General features: G+C 40.3%; 1 long non-coding RNA gene across 3 annotated transcripts in view; it reads right to left on the bottom strand.

Annotated features, from left to right (window-relative positions):
* Positions 1-864: 864 nt before the first annotated feature.
* Positions 865-21,688, bottom strand: part of LOC114233719 (uncharacterized) — a 51,049-nt gene continuing 30,225 nt past the window's right edge. For 2 of the 3 annotated variants that reach the window (XR_003619874.2, XR_008558567.1), the window contains exon 4: positions 865-994. This is a non-coding gene — a long non-coding RNA (uncharacterized LOC114233719). Of the gene's footprint in view, positions 995-17,321; positions 17,477-21,688 lie in introns of those variants that run through there. The other variant, XR_008558566.1, reaches the window with a different exon arrangement.

Raw genomic sequence — 21,688 nt, 5'->3', positions numbered from 1 at the left:
GATTCACACTCAACCACTGAGCCAAGCCGACCAGCAACAGGGTAATTTGAATGTGCATTTTTCTTTTTATAAGCTATAGGGGGAAAAAAGAGGAACATTTTATGATTTTGAATCTTTCTAATCAAGAATATGCTATGCTTTTTGGTTTGCTCAAGTCTTCTATGGAGGTTGTTAGTAATATTTAAAATGTGTCTTCATAAAGGATTGGACCATATATTGTTATTTTTATTTCTTGGTATTTTTATCTTACTCATTACTTTTATAAATGAGACATTTTCTTTCTGTCTTCTAACAGGTTTTTCTTTGAAATCAGTCTAATTCATGAGAGATGCAATAAGTATGTACTCTCAAGAAGGGATTGGTAAATAATTGCTATCTCTTACAGTTTTGCCTACAAAGTTGTAATTTAAATAATAGATTTAATGCCAATATAAAATTTATCCCTTATTGTAATTATAATTTATGCTCTAGACTTGAAATCATAAAGGTTTAAAAATGATAAATGGATGACATTGAAGCAATAATGTTCTATAATATCTGTCTTGTATATTATTTAACTTTAGCACCAATGTATATATCTAATTTATGTACATGTGAATATGCATATGTGTGTACTCACACATACATATATCTACCTACATATACAAAGCCTACACAGGTGTTTCTAGAGCAAACTATCTTTGAATTAATGTTCCTTTTGTTTTTGCTGATAGATGTATAATATGTTATTTTAAAATTACATTTGTGGAGCAAGAGCTGGTTTGGAAATAACTTTGAAACCTGAATCATGAAGACTTTCCTCAGCTGTGTATTTTATCAGCAATTGTCTTTTATTTCTGCATCAACTCATGGTATAAACTAGATACTTTTTGACTTTCAAAGAAATGGCTGATTTGTGTCATTCATCCCGCAGTCTTCATGACAAATTTTGTTTATTCTCTTTCTGAGTAATGCCAGCTTCACTTTGTATTCTTCTTGAAGATGTGTGGCTTTTCTAAGCAAAGAGGAAATAGGCAGAGTAATTGTTAGCACTTATATTTCAGAACAGATTTGCTTGCCACTATGGACTCATATCACACACAAAATCTGGAATTCAGAAGCTCAGTATGGCCCTCCAACAAAGACAGCTTTATTTGCTTGTTTATTTGTTTCTTTATTTACTTAGTTTATTTATTTGTAGTCACCAAACCAGCTCAAAAGCTGTAAAATATAACTTTGCATATATTTATGTATCTATACATATTTGTACATAGATATAAGCAGTTTATAAATTAAACAGAATTATGTGTAACACAAATAAGCATGCAATAAATATTTGGCAGGAAAGTAAATAAGTGAATTAATGATTCAACAAAAAGATACACTTTCAAAATCCATTTTAAAAATGTTTTAAATTGGGCTTTTTTATCAACACAAAGCACTTCTATCTACTTCTTCTAATAAAATCTGAGAGGACAGGAGCTATGCCATCCACCAGTATTAGCCTTTAGGGTTTCCACATGTCTCTCTCTCCCCGTTTTGTTTGTTGACCATGATGGATGACACTCCCATTTGGTTATGCTCTCTTTGATGTGATGCATCCTGCAATGTCCAAGAAGAAATTCTCAAATCCTGGAGGCAGTGGAAGCAACAAACTGATGGAAGAACATCTGGAATGGTGGATTGGATCAGAGTGGTGGTGGTCAAAGAACAGTCATCAAACTGTCACTCACTGCAGGAATATGGCATAGCCCTAGGTTGACAAGCACATAGTAAACTTCCTGATGCCATATTGGGGAAATAGAGGCTAAATCTTTTAGTCAAGAGGAATATTATCAATGTCTACTTCACATTTTCGCTGAGAAGGAGTCAAGGAAGCAGTGCAGTCATGGTCCTTGATCCTCAAAAATTCAAATCTGATTAATAAATAACTAACAGACATAGACAAAAATGTATAGAAAATATATATAATTTTTAAAAGGTATAATTCTACCAACCCATAGTTATTCAAAGATAAAAATCTTACTAAGACATTGAAAAGCAGAGACACATTAGGCACTGACTTTCATGGCACAGTTATAACTGAATGACTAACAACGCTGAGGGTCATGGTTTCTGTTTGTCTTCTGAGAACAACCAGTATCCCTCCAAAGTCTTGAGGTCAGGGTACTAACCAACATATCTGGAGCACTTACTGTTCACAAGACACTGCACCAATCATGTGACATACATCATCTCATTAACCTCAAAACAGCTGTAGGAAATACTTCTTCTAATTACCCCTATTTTGTAAATGAGGAAACAAAGGCAAAGAAAGACTCAGAACGTTGGACACCAGTCAACGTTTGATATGGGACTTGAACCTCAGCTCTCTGTTTTAGAGTCTAAACTCTTAGTTATTATTTAACTTTTTTTTCTGGAATGAATTTGAGGACTTTTAAGCAAGATGAGACAGATAAGGGAACTTTCACTTGAGAGCAATTTATTTTTTTTTCTCACACCCAGTGGAAACATCCTCCCTACCTCCTCCCTCATTCAAAAAGCCCTAACACAAACTGCAACAAAACCATTTCATCACAACAACCTGTACCCTCTAGGTTAATTTTCTTGCATGCCTGCTCTAAGAAGCACACAATGGTGGGCTATGAAAGAGGGGATCAGCTTCCCTGGGGCAGCTATAAGGACGCTGCATGCCAGGGCTTGGAGGTCAACTGAAATGCTGTCCCTGAAAAGCAGAGATGACTGATGGCCTGAATGCACAAGGGGCTCTGGAATGCTCTTTTATCTTAAGTCACAGTGCTCCCCCAGCCCCCAGCTCTCCATTCCTCCCATACCTTGTTTCCCATCCCTCATGCCTACGGATATATGCTTCTTCCTGGCTTTGATTAGCCTGCCCCACAACCAACCTCCACTCTGTTTCCCTGTCCTCCTTAAGAGCCAAGAAGGCTCCGACATGAGGGAAGCACTCCATCATCATGATGGGAAGTGTCAGGTGCACAAGATGAATGCAAATTTCATGGCACCACTGCCTCATTCAGCCAAGTTTTATGAGACTGAGAAAACTTGGAACCTTATGCTATGGGGCCATTTGGTTGGCAGAGAGCAGAAGAGACTTTATCCAACGCCGTCTGTTGGCAGCTCTGGTGCTAGATTTATACAGAGAGGTGGAGATGGCTCTGGCTATCGAGCCTGCTGCTCAGCCAGCTGGGGGCCTCTCAAGTGAGGGAAGAGTAATGGCATGAATCCTGGGAGAGAGCGTTCCACCTAAGCGCTCCCAGTGGCATCTTCAGGGCCCTACCTCAGGCTAGAGAGGCAGACCCGGATGAGACTGGCCCCATGCACAGAGGCAGAGCATTCTCAAATTTTCTAAGCACTCTTCTCCAGTGCCCGCCACACTAATAAAACCTGGCATCCACAGCAAAGCTGGAGCTGGAAAATAATGTCTCTGGAGAGAAACAAAATCTGTTTTGTTATTTGTTTTTGTTTGAGTTTGTGGTTTGTTTTTTATTATATAGGACGCTGCTCCATCTGCCTCCAAATTTATTATCCTGGGGGAGTGTCCACCTGAGAGGAAAAGTTTGACACAGGCTGTGACATAATGGCAAAAATGCCCCGTTCTGGAGCCAGACTGGCTAAGTTTGCATCCAGCCTTCTTTCCTTACCAGCTCTGTATGACCTTGGCCAATTTTTATCCTCTTTATATCTCAGGCGTCTCTCTGTAAAGAAGGCATAATAATAACAGTGCTTACTTCATAATGTCGTTGGGAAGATTAAGTCAATAAAATGTAAAAATATAACACATTTAGAATAGGGCCTGGCCAATGGTAACTTCTCAATGAAGTTTGGCTATTATTTTGGCATATGTACTTTCCCACTTCTTGCACAGTTTGGTTTTCCAACTTATAGTTCTCAAGTTGAAAACTTGTGATCATGATGAGACATTTCAAAAGGGAGCCTCAACTCTGCCTGCAGGTTTGCCTTGACTACCAGGTGGCACCCTGATGAACTCTGATCCAGAGTCTACGCTGTCAGATGGCAGGCCTGAAGAGGAAGAAAGAAATGTGAATAGCTCTGTAATCTTTTTTGGGAATTACACAAACCTGTCATCTCCTCTTCACGGATAGACTAGACCTGTGATTGGAGGGGAAAAATATAATCATCTTTTCTGATCCTCAGATATACAATAGTAGCTGAGATAAAGACCAATTCTTATAAAGTGGAGTAAAATTCTTTGTGGAGAAAATGTTAGATCTTGAGGACCTCAGCAGTTATTGGGAAGTGAGGAAATTGGTGTCTAAAATGAGTGTGATCTCTGGTCTCCAGCCAGACAAAAGAGTCAAGATGAGAACTCAAACTCTAGACTTTTAATTCAGTGCTCCTGTATTGCAGTGGCTCTCCAGGTAGTCCTTGCAGGAACTTCTGCCACATTCCAAAATTTTCTTCACCAGAATCCCTTACACGTCCCTTCAGGGCACACCTCTCTAGGTACTGGCTCTGTACTTGGTCAGTGATTAGGGGAGAAATCTGAGGAGGCGATGCAAATCTACATGTCAGACACTGAGCTAGATATTTTGATGCTACAGAAGAGCATTGACCATCATCCCTGCTCTCCAAACACCTAATAACCTAATTGGCCAAACACCATGGAAGGGCCAGTGGTGTAGGGTGGGGTGGATAAGGGCAATAGTTGAGGCCTTGACAGAAGTGGGAGTAGGGAGGCTATTTGAGCAAATTGGACCTATGTTTATTTAGCATTCTTCCACATAACCTATGGAGTTAATGCTTTAGTAGCTTCTATGCACTAAAAATCTATTAAGATTTTTATTATATGTATTTTGAAAAGAATCTTCAGAAAGGCTCCTACCTTCCCTAGCCCAAAGATTGTTTTAACTCTGTAACTTAAATAACAACAATAATAACATTAATAATGATCAGGGTAGTTCTCATTGGTTGAACACCAACTCTGCACCAGACCCGTAAGTGAGCACTCTGAGTTAACAGAGATGCATTATGTTGCAAAGTTCAGAGGGAGCCCTGTCTTTCATGCGTTTTGGAGTTCCGTGCAGGGAGGTCTCTTGTTTAGCCTTGCTGAACTTCCAACTGAGGAGGGGGCTTGCCTCAGGAGTCCCAAATGAGTGATACAAAGCACAATTCATAAGCTTGTCCTACAACTTCCTGAGGAAAGAGCCTTCCAGAACTCACACACCAAATAAAATAGTTAAGGGGAAAATGAGGGGGAAAATGTGTTTTTTTAATCAATTATACTTTTAAATGATTTTCTTCACAGGATTTATTAGAACAAGAAGAAAACCCCCTAAAGTTCTGAAGAAATATTAACATAACATGCCTGTAACTCATGCTGTGTTTAATGAGAGGTGCTGTTTTTCCTGCCATGGGGGCCATAGCCCAATGAGTGATGGCTCTGAAAAGGGTCACATACATATTCATCAAATTCGACATGCACATGTAAACTGGTTTTAATAGGCCATGACAGCAGAAGTTGTGTCAGGCAAATAGCTGCACATGTGCTCCTTCCCTCAACTGGCATATTTAGCCATTAACGCTCTGGTATCCATGGATGAAATATTAGCTTGTTCACTTAAGACCATTAGTTGTTGTTGATTCTCAGTGGCCACTGAAGGAAGAGAGGATCTCAGCTACTTTATTAGGGGTGAAGCAGAAGCTTCTAGATACTCATTTTACCTTAATGGTGCCATTAATACCATTCTGTTCCCTGAACCTGGAGCCCAGAAGTTGCATGCAAAGTGTTCTGACCAAGATTGACATTGCACCCAGTCTAAATGGTAGGCGATGCTTCTGGCTCCTACTCTGTCACTCTCGCAGATGGAATGGTGTTTAAAACTTTTTCTTAATATGTTTCAATCCAAGATTCCTTTTATTCAAGTGTCAAGCAGTTGAAGGTTGTGGAGGCATGCATGGTTGCTTAAGCAGACATTAGCAGCAAATATGAACTCTTCTAAGATTCTCTAAGGTTATCTGATGAATACCTTGACAAGCTTACAAGTGAATTAAATTTTCATGAAGCAAATAAAACTACAATTGATTCATGAAAAAAGACTATCAAGAAAGTACAGCGAGATGTTTATGCAGTGCAGAGGCTACCTTGCAACACAGGACCCCAAAGCCCATTTTTTAAAGACACTCAGATCCTGAGTTGGGGTGATAAATTGTCTTATTGTAGCCATCTGGAGGCCCCTGGCCACCTAAAACATCAACTTCTGGATACCTATATTTGGTTAAACACAAGTATCTTTAATGAACCATGGACATTTGGCCTCCTCTGTCAGTCAAGTTGCTTCTTGGATTGAATTGGTGTTTTGTTCTACTTTCTGTAAAATAAACAGCTATGCATTTGAATTGCCTAAAGATTTGGTCTAACCTAAGTGATTTGGGACATGGCTATGTTTAAGTAACATTTTTACTAAGAGTTTCATTGCCTGAAAACAAATCTATCATTCATAGTCAATCACATTTGATTATTGCCCTTTCCCCGCCTCGTCCTCATTTTTTTTCCTGTCTCTTCAACAAGTTAATGATTGATCTTTGGGAAACAATGTTTTGCCTTTTATTAAAAAAGAAAAAAGAGTCCTCAGACTTCACAAACTTAAACTAGAATCAAATTTAGCTGCCAAGAAAGTAACCAGCATAGTAAACTACTTTATCTATATATATATATATATAAAAGGCAAATATGCCAAGTGTCCCCTCGGGAGTTTGACTGGGAGAAGAGGAGTTTGATTGCTTGCTATGACGTGTGCTGACCACCAGGGGGCGGCACAGAACATGGCAGGCATCCAGCAGCAGCAGAGGCAGGGAGGCAGGGGGTGGGGGGAGGGAGGCAGGGAACCTGATCGACCCTGATCACCTGCCAGGCTTGGGGACCCTACCCATGCCCAAATTTCATGCACCGGGCCTCTAGTCCAGCGGTCACCAACCTTTTGGACCTCACGGACCACCAGTGGTCCACGGACCACCCGTTGATGACTGCTGCTCTAGTCCATTAATAAAATTACAATATATGTGAGGAAATATGTCCAAAGAGCAATTAGTTGAATAACTTCACTGCTATTGGGCTCTTTCTCATGAACATATTTTCTTGGACAGAAGGAAGTATACATACAATGCCTTCTCTTCATTTTCCCATGATCAGTTGTGAATAAAAAATATATGAGATCCAATCCTATGAGTATTGTGGAGGCATCAATTATCTCAAAAAAATTATATACATACTTTCCAAGGTAGACATGTCAAAGCAATTCTTGGCTTTTCAAAATAAATGTGTTTGTCCTCATTTTCAGACAGGATGTGCCGGGGCTGACCAGCAGACCCTGAGCGATGGATGAATGATTACTCTGACTCAGGATCGCTGTGAAAGAGAGGGCTAAGGGACTGCCTGGCTAAAGGAACCAGACAGCCTCGATTGCCTGCCTCTTCAGGCTTTTATTGTAACAGCAGTTTGAGATAAAGTTTATCTTTTAGATACAATCAGTAGGGTAAGTAATCTTGGGAGGACATATGTGTCTGCAGTGTCCTTTAAGCAAGGACACCTAAAGATTAAGCATAAAGATTCTGGTAAACACCCGGGAGCTCAGACTTGTTTGGAAAAGTCAAGGCAGGATCTGTTGCCTTTGGCAAGGGCCCCCTAGAGGCCCCTGACCTTTCAGAGATTCCTCCTTATAGACTTTCCAACCAAGCCTCCTGTGCTCCCCCACAAGGATGTATTGGGATAAGATAATTTAGGAGAGAATATGATTGCCACTGGCCAGCTCTTCAATATATTAGTGGGCTCAAAACAATTTATCTGAATGTTGCATTACAATGCAATGTTTTTAATGCCCCACATCCCATATGTTTAGGAGTTGTTAGTGATTTTTACATGTTTTGAGATAGTCTCAATTGAAAAGATTATTGCCATGTGTATAGGTGATGTGATGTGTGTTCATTATTTTTTCTGTTCTGGCTTTAGCTCCAAGACTACTGGTGCCAAAGAACATAGCACACAATGTGCTTGCTTTCTGCTTTGTTTTAAAAAGAGAAAGACCTTCATTTCTAACTATTTTAATTACATTTAAGTGCAATTAAGAAACACATCCCTAGAAAGCATGGTGGTTTCAATGACTGGTGAGTGGAGAGAGGAAGTGCAGGGCCAGCTCTCTTTGGCACCGCTGCCCATCACGAAGAGTCAGGAATGACTGGTGCACTTGGCTGATGCAGAAAAATGCCATCTGGTATAGATTTCCTTTCAACTCATTGGGAGGAATTCAGTATCATGGGCAATAATTGAAAGCTGTTGTCTTTAGGGTGGTATTTTATTTAGCTCTTTTTTTTTTCTAGTTAGCTTCTGGAAACCAGGCTAGCTGAGCTAACACACATCTACTTATTCTACCTGTATTCACACTCCTGACAAATGCCCCTTAAGCTGAGAGTGTGCACCCATAAATAATGTGCAGTTTGCATTTATTCTGCTCCAAAGTGCCGTAAACATCAAGGCCTACTTATCGGAGGTGTATGCCTGGTAACAGAGGGTCATTGAGAACTAGGGCCAAATGAATTGAAGTAAGAGAAATGAATGGTGCTGCCGGCCATAACCGAACGCCGGGTCTGAATTGAGGGCACTCAAAGTAGATCACATATGACTTTAATCCACTGCTCTGCCCAGCTTTCTCGGGGGATAAATCTGTCTCCAGTTTTTATTTACATATTATCATTTTACCGTATGTCACTGTCATAGTTTCAGACTTGAGTAAATCCACATTTAAATAGCGATTTGTCTCCTTTTGATAGTAAATATTCTCCTAAGTGGTGGTTAGGATTAAAGGGAATTTGTCGACAATAGGTAAAGGGGGCTATTCAGGATTAAATGAAATTATACACTCAGCCAAGAGAGCCTTCAGTGGGAAGCTCAGTCCAGCAGGTGCCGGTTGTCCCACAAATTCTGCCTTTGAAAGTACAGTGATAATTCCCTGAAAGGAGCAAAAGAAAGGGAGGGGGTGGAGAAACAACACAGACAAATGTTCTCAGCTCTCCAGACTCCCTGGGAGGGGGCAAATCCTGCCTGAAACAGCCCTCAAGACGCCACCACTTAAAGGTTAGTAAAGAGCTCTTTTGAGGTGACATTTAAACCTTTAATAGCTCCCAGCCAGTTTGGGCAGGAATAATTTCCCCTCGCTGGAGGCCCCAGAGCTGGGCACTGCTCAGTTACCTGTCTGCAGAGGATGCGAGGGTGTGGATGAAACCCAAGGAGGGTGATTTGGGAGCAGGGGGTGGAGCCCGCCAGTGTCTGCTGGCCTTGCCCTCCCACCCTAATTGCACCAAAGGATGAAAAAGCTTCAGGTTGCACATTAGGCCCTTGCTGAGATTAGTAATTATAATATCAGTTTCCCCCAAACAGCCTGACAGAATAGCTGGGGGAGCAGAGGTGACTCAAAGTTTAGTAAGTCTTGGGGAAAGTTTACTGGCTCCTGCTGCTTTCTGGCTCACAAATTTGGCCTTTCTACTCCCCAGCACTGGCCACAAACAGTAGGAACCCTTTTCAATCACTATTAGCAACACTTCATTTCTGTCATATTTGACCCTTGGCAAACTGCAACTCAGCTAAGAACATTCTTTCCAGAAAGGAACCAGACATCCTTCAGCTAGAAACGATTTACTATGGGACACGGAGCTGGATTGCTTTTGTCGTCCCCCTGGAGTGACTCAGCCCATTTAGATGAATTGTCCCTTTGCACAGCGGTGCTGGTGGGAGGTTCTTTCCTGAGAGACAGCAAGACCGGGGGGCCACCCCTGGACCTACTGACTTGTCATCCTGCCTCGCTGCTCTGAGCCAGGATCTTTGGAACGTCCTGGCTGCCCACGCACTATGTTTTGTGGCTTTGCTTGAAAGCAAGGCATATGTTACACAGTTGAGAACAGCCACTTTCTCCTCCACATGAGGGCCAGGGGTGGTTCCCTCTAGTCTTTGCTCATATTTAATTTGCCTAACACAAAAGAAAAAAGAAACACACTAACCAAAATACTAGAGGACTGAAGATTGCTTACATCAGCTAATAGCACAATGCACCCCACCTTTTCTTTACCTATTATAGGAGAGAGCATTTAGGACTTTTAGCTTATTATTTCCTCCCCACCCAACTGTCTTTCATGGGAATTTCTAAGCAGGGCAAAGAGGACTGTGACTCAGACATCCTCTATACCACCTGGGCATCTTTCATTGTAATTAATATTAATCTTATTTGGAGGAAGGGGAGCTATTATTTAATGGTGCAGAGTGCTTGGGATGGATGATGAAGTTTTTTACTGATAGTGGTGATGTTTCTACAGCATGGTGAATGCATTTAATGCCACTGGATTGTACACTTATGGATAGTTAAAATGACAAGCTGTAAGGGTTGTATAGTTACCACAATAAATATATTAATCTAAGTTAATCATGAATAATGATCAATTCAGAGTAAAAATGGCTAAAATGTCTGATCTGTGCTTTCTATCTTAGCATCTTCTTCTAAGATGCAGTGTCCACAGGTGGACCAACCATACTATGGAATGTTAAGCCCAGCACAAAGCACAAATCTTGCCCTGTTTCAGATAAAACTGGAAGCAGAGATGGACAAGCCAATATTAGAGTACACATAACAGGGCAGAAACTGGCATAACCCACTTAGCACATCACTTCATGGGCGTGAAATACTCAGATGGTTATAGGGCTGCAAATTAGTAACAAGATGGTCCCAGGTAAAAATGATGGAAACTGTCTTCTCCTAATGACCCACAGACATTTAAAGAGGCAGGAGATATGGATTTCCAGAAAACCACATATATTTGGGGGAAAATAGGGGTCACTCTCCAGAGGCTTTGATCTATTAGTTGGCATTTCACAGAAGGCGGCCAGACTGTGTTGATTCGACAACAGCAGTGCAAGCTGGGACCAATTAATTTACACGGCTTCATGCGGGAAAGGCAGCAAAGCCTGATATGTCCATTGCTGGTCTTAGCAAAAATAATTGCGAAATGTTAAAATAGTTTATAAATGTATGAAATTAACAAGTGATTTGATCTTCTGTAACCACCCAAATCCATTGAACAAATGTTTGGGAATTCCCCTGGTCAATCTTTGTGATCCTGTGTTTTATGCACCAAAGACAGTGTAAAACTTGAAATCTGAGCTATAATTTCCTCCCCTCCTCCACATAAGCATTTAAGCATTGGACTGATTTTAGGCCTTAAATTATCATTGATTTTAAAGTCATTCATTAATGTCTTGGTTTCATGGGTATGGTCAAGCACTAGCTTAGACCTTCTAGGAGACTTGTTAGTTGGTTAAGACTCATTATCTGGAATTGTAAACTGGATTTTGAAAAGGTGGCCTTATCTGAGCAAAGCCTTCCATGGCCACTTCAGCCTAGACTTCATTATTTTTCTTCTCTTTTCCAACATTTGTTGGGTTTGGGCCATTTAATAGCAATTAATCTGCTGAATCCCGGGGACATTCTGAGGTAGGCCATGCAGCATATTGAAGAGCAATCTGGATTCCCTAACGCAACAGTGAGCTTAAGGGCCATGTCAGGAAGCCGTACCCCTCAAGCTCCATTGTTCTAAGAGTTCAATAAATTGCCTCTTCCTACCTGAGATAGAGAAATGAACAAATGTATTGTGGAGTATGATTTCCAAGGGGCACTATATAAAAGACAGGACCGTATTAATAGCAGGCACACTTTACTCAAGAGGAAGAACAATCTTTCCTCTATACCAGCAACGTTAAATTACTCATTTCCAATAACCCAAATGAATAAAAAATTATACTGGGACTCTCTCTGCCTTGATCTTCACCGAGACCCATATTAGCTAAGATTAGATGGAAAAGCAGGAGATAGAACCCATATTATGTGCACACTTACAAAGGGAATGACCCCAGAAATTATTCCAGGACTCTCTTCATCCTGGTCAGATACAGGAGATAATAGGGAAAAGAGAATTTGGGTGAGGAGAGAGTTTGGCCTGTGTATCCTGACTAGTGTCTAATTCTTGGAACAGTGAACTGGGGTCTGACTTAAGTCTCAGAAATATAGAGCATCCAGGAAGGTGTGCTGCCTGCTTCAGTAGTGCAAAAGGAGATAGTGGCTTGCACTCCTTGAGTTGGCAGGACAACATGTAAGAGTATTTCCTGTGGGTAAGTACAAAGGATGTATGGGAAAGAGGGCCAGTGTTATGGCAAGAGAGTGTCCGTAAGAGAAAGAATCAGCCCTAACTGGTTTGGCTCAGTGGATAGAGTGTCAGCTTCCAGACTAGAGGGTTCAATTTCTGTCAAGGGCATGTACCTTGGTTGCAGGCACATCCCCAGTAGGGGGTGTTGCAGAAAGCAGCTGATCGATGTTTCTCTCTCATCAATGTTTCTAACTCTCTATTCTTCTCCCTTCATCTCTGTAAAAAATCAGTAAAATATACTTTTTTTAAAAAGAGAAAGAATCAGTTTAACAATCTTCCTGGTCCAGGGAGCATGATACTTCCCATCAAAGTGGTGAAGTGATGTCTCTCTCCTTCTCTTACCTCTCCTCATTCTCTGCCACTCCCACCTTTAACTCTTAGATGAGAGAAAAACTATAGATGAAGAATAGGGGGCTGGAGGTATGCTGGGACAGAGCAGATGACAGAAAACCAACTGCCCCCACACCCCCTTCTCACCGCAGGTTTTCAGCCTTAAATGAGTTCAAGCTAGAGTTGAGGAGCAATTTAAAGCTAAGTCAAGCTTTGGAGTTCAAATAAAATTGTGGTTTTTTTAATTACTTGACTATGTGACTTAAAGACTTGGGGTGACCCAAGGAGTCTTTATTATCAGAGGGTGGCCAGAATTATTGCAGGTGGTCCATATCTTCATCCAGCACAGAAAAGTGAAATAAGATTTAATGGAAACTGCCATTCCATTTCAACATACCTATTTTTTACCCATGGCAGTACCGATAACAGAAATTCTTTCCAATGAGGATGTTAGGGTCTAAGCCAGTGACTCAGGGTATGACAAAAAAAGGTGAAAGAAAATACAAGAATGAGAAGCAAAGCACTGATCAAGCCACAAATGGCTCCTGGTTGGGGCGCATACAGGAAGCAACCAATCAAAGTTTCTCTGTCATATCAATGTTTCGCTCTCTTCTGCTCTCTCTTTGTTCTGCTCTCTCTAGAATCAAGATAAAAATATATCTTCAGGTGAAGATTAAAAAATAAATAAATAAAATAATTTCTTTTTTTTTGAGTGGCAATTATGCCATTCAAGTGTGGTGAAATAGAAATAGCTTGGACAACAGCTGTCTAGCAATCCTAGTGATGCCAGTTAGGGATGAACCAAGGGCCCACCTGCCTGATCTGGGTAATAATGAGCACTTAGAGGTATTATCTTTCATATGTATCTGTATCTAGTCATCCTAACTCCATTTCATGCTTTGTAAGAAAAAGAATCATGCTTTATCCTTTGACATTTAATAAATATTTGTTAAATAAACAAGTGAATAAAATTGGTAGTCAATTTGGCATATCATTTTGATTCCCATCCTCTGACAAATCAAATCTTATTTTTACCCAAATTACCCAAATAATTGCTTCATTTTACTACCAGCTAGTAGAACACTGGCTACATAAATGCTACTATTTAAAATTTATTTATTTGCCAATGATCAATTTTGTTATATTACTCCTGTCTTTAGTACTAAATCCCATTGAAATAAATTCAAGCCACAAAGCCATCTGAAATGAAATGTGAGTAAACCCAATAGGAATATCTTAGCTAATTATTATATGGGAAAGAATAATGTGACTTGGGCGTGAAAACTATAACCATTTGAAAATTTAAACATTTTTAAATTTTTGAAACATTTGAAAATTTCTGTTTACTACTTAGAGCTAGAGTGACAGTGCTATCAGAGGAGTACAGGAGTGGGGTTCCTCCATAGTTTGTGGGAGAAGGGTTCTAGGGGCGCTGCTGAAGCATTTTCAGAAGCCCCCATGGGAGGATGAGAGATGGTGAAATACTTTATTTGTGTGGAATTACATTTCTTAGTTTCCAATGTCCCACCTCCCTTAAGCCAGCCCTGAATGAGGGGCGGCTGTGGGTTCAGCAAAGCCAAAAGCAAGGCCAGTGTCCAGAGCTTTCGTTCCATGCTGCAGGCTGTGTCGTTCACCATTCAGTACAGATCCAGCCCATCAATCCATTGTGTAGAGTCCCACCTGGCCATGAGCCACGTGTGTCCTGCCACGGGAGAGCTAAAAACCTGCCAGAGAGAGAGAGAGAGAGAGAGAGAGAGAGAGAGAGAGAGAGAGCTGCTCCTTTGTTTAGAACTTTAAATATTCAGGCTTCTCAGGCTTGCAGTGGCCACACTCACCCTGGCCACTAATTTGTTCCCAGGTGTGACTGGCAGACAGGTAGGCACCTTCCCAGATCATTCAGACCTGGGCATGTGTCTAAACTGCCTCTGTCCAGTTCCTTCCTCCATCAATCAGCAGAAACAGACTTGGGAAGTGTTAAATGCATCTGTTTGGTAAAGCTGTATAAATGGCATGCCTATATTATCTGGTTTCTTGTTAGATAATAACCAGGCTATTATAGCACTCTCAATAGGAAAGGTAGAGAAATAATTCACATTCCCAGGTGACATCTTCCTAACCTTTGGAAACAAAGAGGAGGCCAGTTTTCCCATCCTCTGGACTAACTAGCCTCTTAATGGCAGGAGAACCAGAAAACAAACCAGTTGCCTGTTATCAGATCAGTGGATGATTTCGCATTCTCAGAGATGAGTAATATTTATATGCTATTTTGCTTTCTCTGGTGGGATTTTCCTTACACAGATAATTCGGCATCTTTTTTTCCTCCCCAGAATAGGCCTTTTCAGAAACAAAATATTGAAGAAAATAATAAAAACCTACCAAGTGTCATTCCTGAAGAATCGTGTTAGTCTCAGAGAATTGTTTTTCTCTCTGATCTTTCTCGGTTGTACCATAATGGTTTTGTCAAAAACAATACTGGCTAACAACTCTAGGAGTCCTTTTGAGTCACCAATAGCAACACTTTTGTTCCCACCAAGCTTGACCACAGCAGGTTGCAGCCCCGCTCTCCACATGCCTTAGAGAAAGCGACCCGACATTCAAGTACCACAGATTTATGGTGTGAAAAATGGCATTTTTAAGGACCTTTGAAAATGTTAAAAATGAACATGGTTTTGCTGTTTTCCACAGCGGGAATTTCCATTTATAAATATGACTCCTAATCAATTGGGGAGCTGCTCATGGAGCTAGCAGGGAAAAAAGGTCCACGTGAACTTTAATCAGTGATTATTATGTTACAACTGACTTTCCATATCAAATCCTTGCCGCTATAAATGTGCATCTTTCCACACACTTTTGTTTTAAATTCCCAAAAGGGCCTGATGCCATCCTATGGCTAAGAGCTAACACGTTTGTGTCCAGGACAGAGAACTGTTTTATCTTCTTCAAAGCAAGTTTTGTTGCTATGCTGTGTGAGTGTAGATGATTTTTTGATTGGTATTGAAAGCCAAGAAATGTTTTAAAGCAATTTGTTTCTTAGAACATTTTGTCCACCTCATCACAGCGATGTTTATTAATGCTATATTGCAATACTTAAAAAGATCATTTATATTCTATTAGTACCTTTATTCTTTTCAACCCTCTATTACCCAATGAAGGTGAAACATTTGGCACTTAAAATGTTTAGCACTCAAAATTTTAGATGAAATAGTGATAATGTGACTTAAACAAGGACATTCTTTCGAAAAGGACTCAGAGAAAAAAGAAAACTTTAAAGTTTCAGCAACACTTCATAGACATGAAATTGACCCTCCAACCCAAACAACTCTATGCTCCATTATCATAGAGTAAATTTCAGAGCTATTTAGGTAGAGCATAAAGTTCAGAGAGTCATGTGACCAAAACCTCCAAGAGCAAGTAAATGTATCTGGGGCCAAAGGCCACAGAGCGGAGAGAAACATCTGGATTCCATCTTTTGAACTTTTAATGGAAACACTGATCACTTGGCGCACATCTGGGGCTTTTGACAAGAAGAAAGGGTATTTTTTAAATGGGGGTTTTCCTCTAGTTCACTATTCTTCACTTGTGTTAGCTATGAATCTCTTCACATACTGTTAGTTTAATATTTGAGATATCTTGGACTTTTAGTCAATTTATGTTGCTTGATTATTTCTTTAATGAGGTAAGGTTTTGCTTTATTCATCTCTTTCTTTGAAGTTTTTATTCCAAAGGATTATTCCAGGAAAAAGTTAGGGGGCCCACTTAGCTATGCAGACTGTACTTTCCCTAGGGAAGCTGTTCTTATCATCTTATCACTCAGCAGGGAGAACCATTTTTAAATCACCAAACTGTAACCAAGGAAGAGGCCTGTAGCATTTGGCCACGCTGGCTCACTGCCTAAAACCCAAATTAACTCCCTGTGACATCTGCATGTGAAATACGTCCCATACGCAAAGCCTTGAAGGGCTTTTTACAGCAAATGACCTGGTTGTTACCACATTGTTGCTGGCTGAAAAATGTGTCTCAGGCTCACATAAAAATCATGCAAATCTTGTTGCTGGAGACTAGTGTGGTTTAGATTCAGATCTACTACTAGTTGGGACACCGTGGGCAAGTCACTTACATGCTTTGGGCCCTAATTTTCTCATTTGTAAAATGACAGTCCTAGACTATTTGTTTGAGACTAGTTTGTTTTCAGCAATGTTGTTTTATATGTGTTGATTGTTGTCCTGGATGGAGCACTAAAAAATTCTCAAAAGCTTGATTGTTTAAACTGTGCTTTTCAACTTCTGCCGTATTCTCACCGGTCTTATTTCTCTTGAACTTGTGAGGCAGGCGTGGCGATTATTATCCTCCCCATTTCCAAATGAGACCACCAAGGCTCAGAGAGGTCAGGTGCCTCCTTAGCAGCCACGGAAAGGCAGGCCATTTCCTCTCAGCACGGAGATTTTCCCTGCAGTCTGGAGACTCTCCTTCCTTGTGATTAATTCCGTGAAAATGAGATTCCTCAATCAGCAAGATCCATGTCACAGAAAAGAGGGTCGATGGCATGGATAGGAAAACAGGGATGTGCTCCCCAAATTCAGAGTAAAGGAGCCCATTTCTATGCCTTAGCAAAGAACTAAAAAAAAAAACCACCAAAACGCACAGGATTTATAATCAAGCTGTAATACACATTTCTAAACTGGAAAAGGGCCAAGTTTTCAGATAAAAAAGGCTCACCACGTGCTAATCAAAATTAATGAAGAGACAAATATCTAGATGTCATATGGATTTTTCTTTCATTTTTAAAGTAAAGAAAGAATCCCATATATGTACATGTGTTAAACTAACAGAGTTTAAAGCAAATGGGGTTAAAGTTCTGGATTTGGTGTCAGAAGCATAGCTTTGCCACTTTTCTCACTGAGGGGCCATCAAATTCTTCAACCTTGCTAAGCCTCAGTTTCATCATCTGTATAATAAGAATAATAAAAAAAAAACTTAAAGATCTGTTTACAAGATTAGATGATAATATCTCTATATAGAAATATCTATCTATCTATCTATCTATCTATCTATCTATCTATCTACCTATCTATCTAAAACCCTAATATGCAAATAGACCGAATGGCGGAACAACCAAACAACAGGTCACTCTGACGTGCCCTGATCACAAGGGGGTGCATGCAGAACATGGCGGGCATCGGCCACGGTGGGATGGTGCAGCAGGTGATCGGGGGCACCAGACCAAGGTGGGGCAGTGGTCGTTGTCATCGGGGCGAGCCTCTGGTGGCAACTGAAAATTCTTTGCTCCCATGCACTGTGGTCCCTCCTGGTGCTTGCACCCACTGCCAGTGCCACAGCCACCGCTTGCACCCACTGCCAGTGTCCAGCGCCAGCCCCGATCGCTCGGCCTGTCAGTGGATATGAGCGGTGGCTGCTGGTCCGGATTGCCCCTCTAGGGCTTCTCCACCTCCCCCTGCTCCTGAGGGACAATCGGGGCTGGCAGCCGCCACTTGCACCCACTGCTGCTGCTGGCCTCAACTGCTCTGCACCATCAGTGGGTGCAAGTGGGGCCGGCGCTGTCAGCATGTGGGAGCAGCGGCAGTGGGAGCGTTGCTGTCGACAGACAGGAGACTGGGGGCTGCAGTGGGAGGGGCCGGGCGGGGGCATGGAGGATGGGCTGAGACCCGCCCCTGTGCCCACCACAGCCTCGCGGCCCACAGTTCCTTTCAAGGTGCACAAATTCGTGCACTGGGCCCCTAGTATGTGGCCTTCTTAATAAATACTAAACATTATTATTATTATTACTACTATCATGAAGCAAAATAATTGCATTGAGCTCTAATTTCTCCACAATAACACTGGTTTTTAGGAGATAAAAGGCTAGGTGATTCAATATTCCTGTCATGGTCATGCTATTTTTCAACTATGCAAGTATCCCAAAAGCGTGATATTGGTATACCTTTTCTCAAAAAATAAATTGTAAAGTGTCCTAAACAAATGGTTGAGTAGTATTGTAGAAGGAGTTCTGTGAAATACCAAAAACTATTTAAACATACATTAAGATGAATTTGTGTGTGTGGAGTACATACATTCACCAAAATTAATATAAAGGTTATAAAGTTTTTTAAATATAACAAGATAATTAAGAAAATTATTTAATAATAATAAAGTAGGTCTAAGTCCAGATTATCTCAACAAAGATTGTAAAATGAAAAGAAAAGGGATTGTAAGAATTAAGTTCCTAGTAAATTCCTAACTTTGATAAATGAAAGACTATTGATATTGGGATTTGTTTTGTTATTTAGAGAAATATACAGTTTTAGAATAATTTAAATAAAAACTTAAGTGTAGCTAGCAGTAAAATAGAAAACACCAAGCTTATAGCACCATTAGAAATCAGTTAAAATTATGGGAAATACAGATCAAAGGAGGAAAAAAGAGAGAAAAAAAGATCAAACATGTCAAGGCAATAAATGTAAATTAAAATATCTTCTAATTTAAAAACTCTTAAAATGAATCAAAAGGCAAGATTCATCTTTATGTTGAATATATAAGAAATGCCCAAACCAAAATTATTCAGAAAAGTTGTAGATAAAATTATGTGAAAAGTTATAGATAAAATGATAGGCCAAACTATATGTAAAAAACTGACAACATCATAAATGAGAAAAAAAATGCACCCACAATAATATCTAGAAAGATTCACTAGAAGTGAAAAATATGATTTGTGAATTTAAAACACAATGGATGGGTAGGTGGGAAGTAATCAACCAAGAACCTTGTATGCATATTGGCCCATGGCCACAGACAATAGGGCGGTGAGGGCCTGGGGCAGGGGCGAGGGCAGGCTGGAGTGGGCCAATGGGACGGGGAAAGGAGACATATGTAATACTTTCAACAATAAAGAATTATTTTTAAAAAGCTATAATCTGTAATAAAAATTATTTGCAACATATTGAAAGTTGAAATTTCAATGGCAGCATTTATGTACATACATTGATAACTGAAATATATGTTCAACCAGACCAAATCAGAAATGACAGTGAAAGGTTAACATACTTTCTTAATTTTTCATAAAATACATATACAAAATAAAATAATGAAGTGATTTGAATAATCTATTACTTATTTTTATATCCTTAAATCTAACTTTTAGACATCAAATGTCAATGGACCTCCAGAAAATACCGGTAACCAATCTTGGCTCTGAAACACCCAGGAGGAGTTTTCTAAAGATAAACCGGTATATTCCTATGCTTCTCTACCAGAGTGGTTTCATAGGAGGGTCCTGAATGTCCCTCCTCCCATAGATGCACAGAATGTAAAGCTGTGCATAGAACAATTCCTTCTGAGAAAATCCCAGAACTAACTGACTCCTACACATTCCGCAAGTGAGAAAGCAACTACATCAAAACGTGAAGGAAAGACTGAGACACACTTGTGCCATATACTCCGCTGCTGGCACAGCATCACACGATGGAAAGGAACCTTCCACTCCTAGCTTCTCCTTGAAGATTGAAGAATTTGGACCACATAACTAGTCCCCCAAATTTAAGGCTCCAATTAGGGACAGGCCCCCAAACACCTAGTTCTGAAAGCCAACGGGACTTTTGCTCACAAGTCCCACAGGACTATAGCAAACAAAGAAGCAGTTATTAACCTTTTGCACTCGGATGTCGAGTGTGACTCGACACGGTTAGCATTAGAATAAAGAAAAAAGCAAGCGAGTGCAAATTAATGGGCATGTGAGATCTCACCACAGCGACCCACCCAAAGCTCAGTGCAGAGGGGGCAAGGAAAACCACCAACTCCTCAGCCTTTCCCTATGGGCTTGAAGACCTGGAAAAGGCTTAGTTCAACCCAAATTAGAGTCTTCCCTGTGGAAAGCTAAAGGATTGGCTTGAGACTACGTTGGTTTAAATTCAGATCCTCAAACAGATGGAAAACGTAAGTTTTATGGACCCACGGGAACCAAAACAGAGCGTATGTGCATGGGACCTTGTGAGCTGACTGCTCATTTTGTCCAGCATTAAAAATATACCTGAAAACAATACAAAAACTGCTGAAAGTAAACCACAATTGAAAAATTCAAATTTAAAAGATATATCCCTTTAAAAGCCATGTCCTTTCTTAATGTTCTGAAGGTTAAGTAGAAGATTTGGGTATATGCAGAGGGTGCCAAAGTGTTAAAGAGTTGATATTTTTATTCTAGAAAGAAAAAAATAAAAATGAAGTAGGAATTCTGGGAAAGTGAGGTGGCCATCATGCTTTCTATAAACGTTTAATAAAAATTAAAGATTGGCTAGTTGAAAAAAATAAAAAGAAGTCGTTATACAATTAGAAAGCTAAAGGTCACCAAATTTGGAATGTTACCTCTAAATTTTAAGGTATAGCTCCACTAATGAGAAAAGATAATATGCCCTCTGTGTGTGTGTGTGTGTGTGTGTGTGTGTGTGTGTGTGTTTTCCAATTGTCTCTTTGGGCTGACTCACTTTTTTATGATTGCATAGAGCATAGTCACCCATGGCTGCAGCAGAGGCAATAGACAAAAGCCCTGGGAGGGAAAGCAGGAAAGAAAGTAAAATCAGATGCAGGACTGCAGGGACTCCCTTCTAAACATCCCATAAATGTGCATTTAGCTCACGTTTATTTTTACATACTTCACCAGAAAATAGCAACTGCAACGTTTCATTCCTGATGGTAGCTTCAGGCAAAGAGGAGGCATAAAATGAGAGAGATGCACAATAAACAAACAAGCAACAAGCCCCTTCCACACTATGCAGATTTCAAAACTTTCCACTCCAGTCCTCAGCCGGCCTCACAGCCTATGAGACTCAGAGCACGCTCTGGGTGAATGTTCATGCTTTTCCTGAATGTCAAGTGTGAGTTAGGATACATTTTCGGTCACTTATCTAAGAAAATAGAGTACTGTTCCCAACCCTAAAATATATAATTTTTGCACTACACTTTTAGGAAGTCTCTTACGATGGAAGGCCTATGTTTCTACTCCCATTGATTTGGCTCGATCAATTATTGACTTTATTTTGTCAAATTATGGGGAATATCTTATTCCCATTTCACAAATAACAACTTTGAAGCCTGTATCATGGGAAGGTAGACACACTTCACCTGATTCCAGCTACCACCTATCTCTTACAAATTTTCATTCTAGATTATT

This window comes from Eptesicus fuscus, chromosome 16 (assembly GCF_027574615.1).
Source record: "Eptesicus fuscus isolate TK198812 chromosome 16, DD_ASM_mEF_20220401, whole genome shotgun sequence".
Lineage (NCBI taxonomy): Eukaryota > Metazoa > Chordata > Mammalia > Chiroptera > Vespertilionidae > Eptesicus > Eptesicus fuscus.
This window is presented reverse-complemented; position numbering and strand designations above follow the sequence as displayed.